The sequence below is a fragment of the Hibiscus syriacus genome, unplaced genomic scaffold (assembly GCF_006381635.1).
Source record: "Hibiscus syriacus cultivar Baekdansim isolate YM2019G1 unplaced genomic scaffold, ASM638163v2 tig00113724_pilon, whole genome shotgun sequence".
NCBI lineage: Eukaryota > Viridiplantae > Streptophyta > Magnoliopsida > Malvales > Malvaceae > Hibiscus > Hibiscus syriacus.
The window spans coordinates 1314654-1327741 of record NW_024063470.1 but is presented as its reverse complement, the minus strand read 5'-3'; the positions used below and the strand labels follow the sequence as shown (position 1 = coordinate 1327741).

Genomic DNA, 13088 nt, shown 5'->3' with positions numbered 1-13088 from the left:
ACATTAAGTGTAATAAGCCTATTAGACTTATAGGAAGCATGAAATGACCCAAAATGCATAATTGGACTACATGACTTGTGCTCTAAGTGAATTTTTATGCAATCTTTGACTTTTGATGCCAAATTTTTATATGGTGTTGTATTTCATGTTATGAAGCATGCTACAAGTGTTTTTTTATATGTGGAAGTTTGGTAACTCAAATATGCATGTTCTTGAGAATTTTTTACTTTTCTAAAAAAAGATCAATCCCTTTTCAAAAAGGATTGATCCCTTGGCCTGAAGGATCGATCCCAAACTCACTGTTTTGCTTAGAATCGATCCCCGTGAAAAAAAGGATCAATCTTTTTTGAAAAATGATCAATCCCTTCGTTGTGTAGCCCAATGGAAAGTGGATAAAATACATACATTAAAGGTATGAAGTGTTCCCAAGTCTTATGTTAACTACATCATGTTTGTAAAAGTTTAATGTAGTCCAGAGAATTGATTTGATAATTAATGATAACACTCAAATTGGATTTTTGTTGAGACTTGAGTTATCACCCTTAAATATATCTAAGTTTATAATAAGAGTGTCAATTGTATACTTGCTATTGGAACTTGACTTTTTGGTCCTTATAATTGCATGATTAAGTGCGCAAATGCTTGCTATTGGTACATGACTTTTTGGTCCTTATAATTGCATGATTAAGTGCACAAATGATGTATGATTGGTATGGAATTTTACATGTTATTAATTGGTAACTAAATAGGACTGATGGTAATCCCAATTTGATAACTAATTGTTGAATTGTCATGGTGATGTGGAATATCGATTTTACCTCTATTTGAGAAATGTTATCGGTTTGTGTTACTTTGTTTTTTAGTAAATGTTGTCTTAAATTTGATACTTCATTGCCACGTGTTTTAATATAATGATTTAAATTTATGTACTTTCGCGTAGTGTGCATGATAGGATTTTGTTCGTCCGACATGATTGGAACCTAATGTGCGCTCAAGTATCCGGGTCTACCTTATAGATCGGGTATGGGGCATTACATCTATGGCCTCTACTTTGAATAAATGTATTACAAAGTTTATTTATGGGTCATTATCAAGTTTTCCTATCCATTGGATCAACTTGAAAAATATTTAAAAACCAAAATAGCATAATAGTCTTGGTATTTTTTTTACATTTATTGACGATTTTTCTAGGAAAGTTTGGGTGTACTTCATGAAATAGAAATCTAAAGTTTTTGCCAAGTTCAAGCTGTGGAAAGCTGAGATGGAGAACCAGACTGGTAGAAAGATCAAGTATTTGAGGACTGATAATGGCACAGAGTACATAGATTCACAATTTCAGAAATTTTGTAAGGAGCATGGGATTCAGAGGAATTTTACAGTGCGCAAGACACCATAACAAAATGGTGTTGCAAAAAGAATGAACAGGTCATTGAATGAAAGTGAAAGATGTTTGAGACTGAATGCAGGGCTTCCTAAAAGATTCTGGGTAAAGGCTATAAGCATGCCATGCTACTTCATTAACAGTTCACCGAGAGCATCATTGGGTGGCAAGGTTGCATAAGAGATATGAACAGGTAATGCAGTTGATTTTGGTCACTTATGATTTTTTTGTTGCCCTGCTTATGTGCATGTACTTGGTGATGAGATATCAAAGCTTGATGCAAAGTGGAAAAAGTGCATTTTATGGAGTACAAGAAATGTGTCAAATGATACAAGTTTTGGGATCCAATTGCAAAGAAAGTGGTGATAAGTAGTTATGTGGTCTTTGATGAGCGGTTCATGTTGCAGCGGAACCAAGACAAGGCAGTGATGGATGTAGAATAGTATCCAGTAGAAGCTGAGAGAGAGAAAAGTTATAATCCAACTTCTGACGGTTCTAGTATAGTTGATTTGCAGGATTATAAACTAGCTAGAGACAGAGAGAAATGTATGAATATAAAAGCTCCAAACAGATTGGGTTTTGAAGACATTGTCTCCTTTGCACTTATCATTAGTAGTGATGATCCAACTACCTTCCAAGGAGCTATTACTAGTCAAGAGAAAGGAAAATGGATGACTGCAATGGTTGAGGAGATGGAGTCTTTGCAGAAAAATAATATATGGGAACTAGTTAGTCTTCATGAGGGAAAAAAGGCTATTGGTTGCAAATGGGTGTATAAAAGGAAACCAGCAGTATCAGAAAAAGAGGGGAAGTTCAAGGCTCAATTTGTAGCAAAGGGTTTTTTCACAGCAGAAGGGAGTAGATTATGATGTAATTTTTTCTCCTATAGTTAGGCATACTTCAATCAGGGTTGTACTTGCATTGGTAGCTAGTTGGGATTTACATTTAGAGCATATGGGTGTCAAAATTTCCTTTTTGCATGATGATTTAGAGGAGCAGATTTATATGCAGTAGCCAGAAGGGCTCATTCAATCTGGACATGAGCATTTGGTTTGCAGGTTGAAGAAATCCTTATATGGGTTGAAATAGTATCCAACACAATAATATAAACGGTTCGACTCCTATATGATTAAGATTGGCCACAAGTGATGTGAGTATGATTGTTGTGTTTATGTTAAGAGCCTTGATGATGGTTCTTTTATTTTACTGCTACTGTATGTTGATGATATGTTAATTGATGTAAAGAATATGCATGATGTTATTGGTTTGAAAGCTTTATTGAGCCAGGAATTTGATATTAAGGACTTAGTTATTGCAAAGAAAATTCTTGAAATGGAGATTCACAGGGATAGAGGCTCAAGGAAACTGTGGTTATCTCAGTAGGGCTATGTTGAGAAAGTGTTAGACAAGTTTGGGATGAGCAATGCAAAGCCAGTAAGCACTCTATTGGCAAATCATTTTAAGCTTTCTTCAGAACAATGTTATAAGACAGATAAGGAAGTTGTTTACATGGCAAAGCTTCCATATGTTAGTGCTGTTGGTTGCTTAATGTATGCAATGGTATGTACTCGCCCTAATTTAGCTCATGTTGTTAGTCAAGTTTGTAAATACATTGGGAAGTAGTCAAGTGGATTTTCAGGTATTTGAAGGGCACTGTAGGGAATGGAATTGTTTTTGGTAGTCAGAAGGATAATCCTTTGGTTGTAGGATATGTGGATTCAGAATATGCAGGTGACTTGAATGATAGAAGATCTACAGTTTGGTATGTTTTTACTCTTGGTAGAGGGCCTATATGTTGGAAGTCAACCGTTCAGTCTATTGTGGCATTATTACAACTGAAGCAGAATACATGGCAGCAGCTGAAGCTGCAAAAGAAGCTTTATGGCTTACTAGGCTAGTAAAGGAATTGGGTGTTCAGCAAGGTGGAGTTCAGTTGCATTGTGATAGCCAAAGTGTTATTCATTTGGCTAAGAATCAGGTGTATCATGCTAGAACTAAGCATATTGATGTGAGGTTTCACAAGATTAGAGAGCCGATTGTATATGGAGAGATATTGCTATAGAAGGTTCTTACTAGTGAGACTACATTTGATATGTTGACCAAGTCAGTTACTACTAACAAGTTCGTGCATTGCTTGGATTTGTTGAATGTTTACAATTTCTAGAGAAACATGGTAGCCCAACACACTTTGATGTTTAATAAACATTCAGTTTTCTATTTCATCTTCTAAGGGGTGGGATATTCGCCTAGGTGTTTCTCATATACCAGTTGAAGGACAAATGTTGGAACGGAGTGAGCGAAGCGAACGTAATATCCGAACTAATAGACAATATAAAATATTAAACAAATAATAAATTAAAATATTTAAAAATATTAAAATAAAACATGAACTAAGTTACCTCAGCGGTTAAAGGGATAGTTGTTATTTCTAGGTCCGGAATTCTCAAACACCAGCGGCTGTCTAGATATCTAAACCTAATACTATTGTCACTAGGGGTGGCAATCGCATGGGGAAAACTCAAAAATCGTGGGATGGTGAATAACCAAAAGCTTCACCCACATGAATAGTGATGAGGGAAGTTTTATCCCCAAAGCTTAAATATGGATGGGGACAAGGATTGCAATATCAGAACCACGGGGATAACCAAACCGTACCCATATGCATAACTGTGGGATCCCCGAAAAATATCTGTAGGGATCTCTGATATTTTACAAAATTTTAAAAATATATGATAAGATTGTGAGATTACGTGTTGCCACTGTTACATCTCAAAGGAACTAAAATTGAAGTTTAAATCTTTTCTCATGTAATATACATTGATTTATTGAGATTGAAAATGGTTAAGATTGTAAATATATATTGGGTGTTAGATGAATATTGACGTTTGAAATTTTCATATTATAAATAGAGACCAATTTGAGACAATATGATATATCTTATAAGTTTTAGGTGTTGTATTGATTTCAAAAATATATATTTATTTTTTGGGATAGGGATTAACCGAAACCCGCAGAAATCCATAAAGGATGGGTATAGGGACAAAAAAAATCCTCAAAACATATAATGGGGATCACATGTCGTCTTTACAATTGTTCACTTTACTTCATTTGTTAAGAAACTTGACAAGAAATCGAATAGTTAATTTACTCCATTTGTTAAGAAACTTGACAAGAAATCGAATAGTTAATGAATCACTCTAATAACTCTGATCACAAAATTATTACTTTTTTTATTTTAAAATATATAACATTATTAATTTTAAACACTATATATATATACATATATATATATATAAATGTAGGATTAATGTTCTTATGACATCCTAAAACGTAACACCAAACAATAATTTTATTACGCCAAGATGAACTAGAAAACTTCTAGATTGATGATTTATTAATAACTACACATTACTATTAATGTTACATTTAGTTTTTGAATAGAGTTACATTTAGTTAAATAAACCTTAACATATAAAAATAATTTATAAAATAATTTATCATAATATAAATAAGAATTACCATAATTCTAAATTTAAAATAAGAAATAATATAATTATAAACTTAAAATTAGAAAAAAGAGTAAATACTCAGTTAAACAATAATATATATTCAAAATAAATAATATATAATCCTTCCCTTCACTTAATTTAAGTCATGTAAATTACTAAAAATTATAAATTAAAACTAGTTTATATATCAAAATATAAACAATAAATAACACTGAGTCTTTTACCATACTTCAATAAACAAACTATTGATCTAATATTTTATTCACCAGCGTATGACTGATGCAATAATCACTTTTTTTATAATTGAGGGAGGATACGTAAGGGTATCGACTATAATCATTTTTTTATAAAGAGAGTGAGAAAAGATTATTCGAGATCAAATTATAAATTTAATTATTATATTATAGAATTGATTCACAATAATTAAATTCTTAAATAAATTAATTTATAACTAATATTTTAAAAGTTTTATAGCTAAAACTAAATAACCATCAGGAAGTATATTAAATATGCATGGTTATAATTACGAGCGCACTTGATTAATTATTTATTTTACATATTGCTGAATTGTGGGGGGGGGATAAATTGTGGATTAAAACTAGTTAGATTAGATTAGATGATTTTAGGGACTTGAATTGCAATATAAGTAAATGTAAAATAAAATGAAAATTTAATTTTGAATTTCATTATGAGAAATTATTTTATCTAATTTAATAGGCCAGAATTTATTTTTATGAACATGTTAATAGGCTAGAATTTAATCCTCACATTCTACAATAATTAAATAATTTGATTGTATAACACTATCAAGTATTGTCATTAAATAGCTCACCTAAAACCAATATTTTAGTAATTTATATTGAAAGAATCAACTATAGAATAACAGTTGGTTTAAACATCGTGTTTTCCTAGTTAGCTCTAATTTGTGGTGTACCATTCATACTTATTTTTATCTTGATTGATCGACGACGACATTAATTTTGATGTTGATTGTTGACCACTGATATTTTTTATTGTCTTTTTATTTTTTATATGCATCTTTATTTTTTTTTCTTTTTCTTGTTTTCAATAAGTATATCTTTATGACATATTTTTATATGTCTTTATAGCACGTTTTCGGTTGGTTGGTCGTTGTTTTTCATTTATTTTTTTAAGGGATGGTTCGACATCGCCACGACTGATGAAGATGGCGTTTATTTGTTATCATGTTGATATTCCCTTCTTTGGACCCTCAGATTGGATTTGGATACTTATTTGCGTTCGTGGATAATTTTTTCACGTCGCTCGACTTTGATTTGATATTTTGTTGGTGGTCTTTGATGCTTCGAATAATTTAACAACAATCAGTGCTAGCATTCACTATCGTATCGAGTAATAAAGTGGATGCAAATTAATGCATCAAGTATCATATCCACAGAGACTAGTATTACTTAAAGAATTGTTATATCACTAAGTAAAAATAAAAGACTTGTGTAGGTGATGTTGGGAACAAAGAAATAAAAATATAATAGCTAAAACAAATATATGAATAAAGATATAAAGGGATGAAGGGAAACACAACAGTAATATAGACACCCATTTTCGTCCGGGACTTCCAAGGGGCTTATTTAGTATATATGATAATATATATAATAATTTCAAAAATATACAATATATATAGTTTTTGAAGATATATATGGTATAGTTTTGAAAATATTTTTTGAAAACATATAATATATAGTTTTTAAAAATGGTTTTGAAAACATATAATATATATTTTTAAAAGAAGGTTTTTGAAAACATATAATATATAGTTTTTAAAAAATGGTTTTTGAAAACGTATATAATATAGTTTTGAAAACATATTTTGAAAACATATACATATAGTTTTTAAAACGGTTTTTGAAAACATATATAATATATATAATTTTTGAAAACATTTTATATTGTTTTTGAAATATAATACATACATATTATTTTATTTACCAATTTTTTTAATTTTTTTATTCATTTTATTTATTTAATTATTTCAGGTCCAAATTAAGAGTCCAAGTCTGGGTCCAGCAAGGGTAAAAGGGCCCAACCGAGCCATGCCAGCTTGACCCAACAAAGTAGGCCCAGTTAGGGGGCCTGACCCAGCCCAATAAGTCTAACAGTGAGTTTAGGGTTGTATAAACCCTAAATGTCAAGGCACCGCATGGAGTGATCAAGCAGCTGACGGTACTGAACCATCTCGGGATTTTCGGCCACACGAACAACTGAACGACCCGAGGATAACGGGGACGAGGGAAATAGCCCCGTTAAGAGCGGAAACAACCACCAGCGGTGGGGTATAAATACCCCCACCAAGCTATCAAAAACACGAGGAAAAACCGAGGAAATCGCAGCAACCACCAGGAAAAAAAAACAAATATAGTGAAAAGGAAAACCGAGAGCAATACCCAAACGGAAAACCATCGAAATACCAGATCTAATTATTAGTCGGTCAATAGATAAGATACTAGTGATTAATTCAAAAAGAGAGAGAGAGAGATGGGCAAACTTTCCAAAAATAGATGGACAAATTATTAGTTGGATCTAAAAATTGGTATTTTATATAAAAATTATATATGAGTTTTGGTATAATGTATAATGTGATAGATGAAATATTGATTTTAGTTCAATTACACACACCTAACTTTAATTTTTTATTCAAATTTAAGTATTTTGAAAAATAAATGAATTCATTTATTTTTATATTAGATGCGTATACTTTTTTTAGTGCAATATGTAAAAATAAATCCGTACTATGTTGAAAACGGTTTTAGTAATTTTTAAGAAAAAAATTGAATGAAATATTTTTAAAAATACGTCTGTTTCAAAAGACATTGAAGGCAATTTTTCTATATTTTTTATTATTTCCATGTATGACTAATGCAATAATTAGAATTTTATGAGCATGAATCGAGAATTAAGATCAACGACCGTTACAAAAGTGTATAAAATAAATATACGAGACTATAAAGGGGACTGAATTGACTTATTTATTTAGATTAAGTAATATGCTGAATTAGTAAACTAATACCCATCCTTTAACTTATTCTTTCTATTATTCTATGTTTGAATTAATAAATTAATAATTACACTTTTAAAAAGAGTTGGGTTAGTAAAATGAACCATCTTGATTTTTATTTTTGAACGAAACTTTAAATTGTTTAAGGGTAGTTGAATTACAATATACATAAATATAAAATTAAAAATTTATGTTATAATTATACTAAATCAAAGATTTTATTCTATATTATTGGATCAAAATTCATATATAGTTTTATGTTTATAAATTATAAATTAAACTGAATAATAATTGACAATTTCAATATTTTTTGTTAATGCACATCCCTAAATGTTGTTATGTTAATGTGAAAAAAATTCTAATATTCAGTACATTAAATTAATACTTAATCCCTTTCAAATGATAAGTGTCTAGTTGAAAATCCCTTTCATTACATTCCCAAAACTGAATCTCAAGTAACAAGAAAAGAGAGATATAGAGTTTCTAGTAACTCAGAAAATTAATACTTAATCCCTTTCAAATAATAAGTGTCTAATATTCATTATTCAAAAAATTCAATTTGAATTAACTTAAATCGACTCGAAAATTTTTAAATTTAAGGGGGCGATTGGATGGGGAATGTGGGATTCTCATGGGAATGGAATTCACATTCCCCCGTTTGGTTAGCCTGGGAATCTCATTCCCGGTAATGTAAGATTATCAATAGTGAATTTTTGGGGTATATTATCGGGAATATCATTACCTCTCTTTCCTTAGGTATTATTGGATTACCGGCGTTCTGGACTAAAATGCCCTTAAATTTTTTTTTTCTTTAAAAAATATTCTTCTTCTGTCATTGAATAATAAAAATTCTACGAAGGTTAAACTACAAATTTATCCTTAAACTATTTTAGATTTACAAAAAAATGTTTATAATTAAAATTTTATATGAAGTTCAGGGATTAAAATAAAATTTTACCCTTTCATTAAACCTTTTTATATTTTCAATTTTGTAAAAAAATTTATATGAATTTTATAAATTTAGTTTTTTTAAAGAAAATATATAAATATTTTCAAACTTGTTAAAAAACGAATATTTAATAAGGACAATTTGGTCAAATATACATTCCAATAATCTTTTATTCTTTTAACTAAACACGGTAATCTTACATTCATGCTAAGCCAACCAAACACAAAATACAACATTTCCAGTAATCATATTCCCTGGTAATCTTACATTCCGTGAACCAAACGCATCCTAAGTGGTATTATAAAATACAACTTGAATAGTAACTCTGATAACTTAAATTTTTAGCAATTAAAGGATTGATTTTCAAGTTTGAGTCGAACCCCTCAATTCTATATGATATATGCATATCACATATAAAAAATATGAAGAAATATATGCACATTGTATATAGTTATAGAAAATTGTTTAAACTGAAATCAAATAATATCATAATAGTATAAATATTTATATTTAAGTTTAAACATAAACTCGAACAACTCAAACAAAATTCAAATAAAGTTTGAATTTATAAAATAAGATTCATCAACTCAAATAACTTATAAAATTTTTACTTTACTCAATCAAACACTAACCCCTTACAGTTGGATACATACAAGTTGTGTATTCGTAAAGCCCAACTATTCACATTTTTTGAGTTAGATATCAAATTCATATTTATTTATCTTTTAAATTATATTATTTAAAAAAATCAAATATAAAAACATAAAATCTACAAGCTTATAATACATAATTCATACAAAATCTAGAAATTTAAATTATATAATTCAAAGATAAAACTTAAAAATGAAAAAATAAAATTAAAGAAATACAACTAAATTTAGAGTGTTTTAAGTTTAAAAGAAATAATTTGAAAAATAATTTAAAATGTTAGGAAAAATAATTTAAGAAAGGCTTAATATAAAAATAAGTGTCCAAACTATGTCTCAAAAATGTTTTAGTGCCTAAATAATTATTCGCTAAAAATAGGTACCTAATGTTTACAACGTTACATTTTTAGATGCCCGCACATTAACCTCCATTAAAAATCTCCCTTAAGTGACATGTGTCACGTTCTAGTAATTTTAAGAATTTATTTAAAACTTAAAAAAATAAAAAATATTTTTTATTATTAACAAAAAAACCCAACATCAATACCTTGTGCTCCCTCCCCTCTACCCCCTTCTCCCATCCCCCTTCTATAGTCTTCGGTCGGCTAGTGGTAACCGTCACCACCACCATCATCAACACTAGCATCGACCCCGATCAAACCCCCATTGACCTTTCGTTGGAATATGTCATTGTTTGTAGTGAAAAAGCATTCAAAGGTTCGTCAGACACCATCGTAGTTCTTTGTCGATTCCGACTGATTCCAATGTCCATAAGCCCCACCACCGCCACCATCTGAACCACCGTTCAATTTCGATCAAAACCCAAACGTTCGGTGATGACGATGATAGCCAAAAATGGTCAACGACTGTTTGGGTCAAGAAATTGAAATTGGGAATTATCTAGATTTGGGATGACAACAAGTACGACGATTGATGAGGTGGATGATTATTCGACGATGATGAGGTGGCCGAAGATGGCCGACGACAATTAGTATTGGGTTGGAATGAAAGGTTTTAGTTTTTTAGGGTTTTTTTTATAATTTCAGTAACAAAATTAAGTTTTTTATAAATAAATTATTTTTTCTTTTTAAATTAAAATTAAAATTTTTATTATCAAAAAAATAAAAAATTAACGATAGACACTTAAAAGTATAATTGAGAAAACATCAGTCACTTATTTTTATCAAAAAATTCTTTAGGCATTAAAATATTTTCCAAACATAGTTTAAACTTATTTTTTTATTAAGCCTTTAAGAAATTAAATATTTAAAATGTCAGAGTGAAATAATTTAAAAATTGAGAATAAAAGATTTAATATAAAATTAAAATAAAAGAAAGGAAACTGAGTACTCAAAATCCGTGAAAATAACAACCCTAGTACTCAACTCAAAAATTCAAATATTTTTAAAATACATCCGACTATTTTTATTCGAATCGATGAATCAACTTAAGAATCAAATTAAATAATTTTAAACACACCTAATTACGACGAATCATAATAATGGGTTTATGACTTTTATTGGAAGATGGAATCAAAACTTCCAAGCAACAGTATGCAAGGGAGATGGTTAGACCTTTTTCCCATCTTACTTGCAAAGATTCTTGGATATTATACTGACAACTTCAATAAAAATAAGGACAAACTACTTAAATGACCACTTAACTATAGAGTTAATATAGATATGACCCTATACTTTCAATTTTGACAATATAACCACATAAATATTTAAGTGATTTTAATCAAGTCACCTGCCATTAATATTTATCGGAAGTGCTAACATGATAGTTAACAAAATAGTTGAATGTTAATGGCAGGTAGCTTGATTGAAACTACTTAAATAGTTATATGATCATATTGCCAAAATTGAAAATATAGTGATCATATCAACACCAATCCCATAATTAAGGGGGTATTTGAATAGTTTACCCTAAAAATAAAGACTAGAGGCTACGCATTATAAAACTATCAGAATTGTAAATATAAGTCAATTGGTGATGTAGAATAATTATATCCAACAAAATTGAACTTGAATAAGGCCACCGTTTATCTCAACATCATGATCGAGCAAAAAGACATTAGCAAACCTAACTACGTGATTCCAGTTAGCTTTTAACTTTGTGTTCCTGGTCGAGCTGGTTTGAAATAGTATGTAACTAATCCCATGATAGCAAACCTGATTTCAATACGATTGAATGAGTAACACATAAAACAGGGACAGATAATCATTACCCAGAATTGAGAAACAAAATCTATCTCCGCTAACATTAATAAAAAGATGCAGAATATTTCTCAAAGGATCTCCAAGCTAGTTGGTTATCAAGACAAAGGAAAGAATCTGAGGGCAAACTAGTGTTTAACATCTGCCTAATACCTGGATCAAATTAAGAAGATCTCTAAGAATCTACTATATGCTTGTAATCAGGAATGGACCGAGGGAAGTTGGGGGTGAGGTCGTACTCCTAGAAATTTTGAATACTCATATAATTTAGTTTAGATTTGTCTTTGTATTTTCTATTGATTATCTAATTTTGCATTGTTAAACTTCTACTATAACTTTCTTAACACTTCTTTTAACATAAATTCAACCCTGCTTTCAAAGAGAGATCATCCAATTCAATTAGAAATAGTCACAGGAGATTTTGAGAGGAACCATTACCAACACCAAAACCAGTACAAATCAACCAAAACTAGCTGCTTTTCTTATTGAAAAGTGTTGGCACTATCACATCAGACTTGGTGGAAATTTTAGGCTTCAAACAATGTTCGTTGAACGCTGTAAACATATGTGCATCTAGCAAATCTAAAGGTATAAATAACTAAAACCAAATTCATCGGTTATATATTCAGTTGAAGTAAAACTTCCAAAAAATTTACTCTTGCAATCCAAATATCCAATTATTGCCCGAACCAATAGAATTTTCCTAATTAGAGATCCTTAATTTAAAATCCAGAAAAAAAAACATAACATCACTATAATTTCTAAAGTTAATATTTCGGATGAAACTGGACTTTGAATAATAAAAAATAAATTAACAAACGAGGAAAAGGAGAACTAACATCATAGCCATAGAGATCTGCTAGCGATCGTTCTCGACGTTCTTCATGTTCGCCAGTGATTGGACGCAGAATATGATCGCTAGCCACGAGCTCAGATTGTACTGCAAATATAAACAAATAAAGAAGATGAAATTCAGATCTAAAAGTTTAGAGTCAATTGAACGAGATAATTCAACTTCAAGAACAGGAGACAAATCGAGGTATAGAAGATGGACCCTGAACATAACGCCTGCGAAGCCGAATACTACGGCGATAAAACCGGAATATTCGACAGGGAGATCTTGCGGCGAAACCGGCTGCGCCGCGTAAGGCTCTGCCGCCGAAGGTTGCCTGGGGTCGTTGGCCGACGTTGAATTGTTATTGTGAGACATCTCCGATAATGATCTCTCTTATCTCTTCTCCCTCTTTTAACGGTTTATCTTCTGTGTTGACTGTTGAGTGCGACTCTTGCCAATGAAATATCAACGCGTCAAGCACATGAGATCGCAAATATATTCCTAACCCGCTTAGGTT

At 30.5% G+C, this 13088-nt stretch overlaps 1 long non-coding RNA gene and 1 pseudogene across 1 annotated transcript in view; one reads left to right on the top strand and one right to left on the bottom strand.

Moving 5' to 3' along the window:
• Positions 1–12630, top strand: part of LOC120187247 — a 27733-nt gene extending 15103 nt beyond the window's left edge. The window contains exon 3 of the long non-coding RNA XR_005522267.1: positions 12504–12630. This is a non-coding gene — a long non-coding RNA (uncharacterized LOC120187247). The remainder of the gene's footprint in view (positions 1–12503) is intronic.
• On the bottom strand, positions 11493–13088 carry LOC120187246 (annotated as a pseudogene).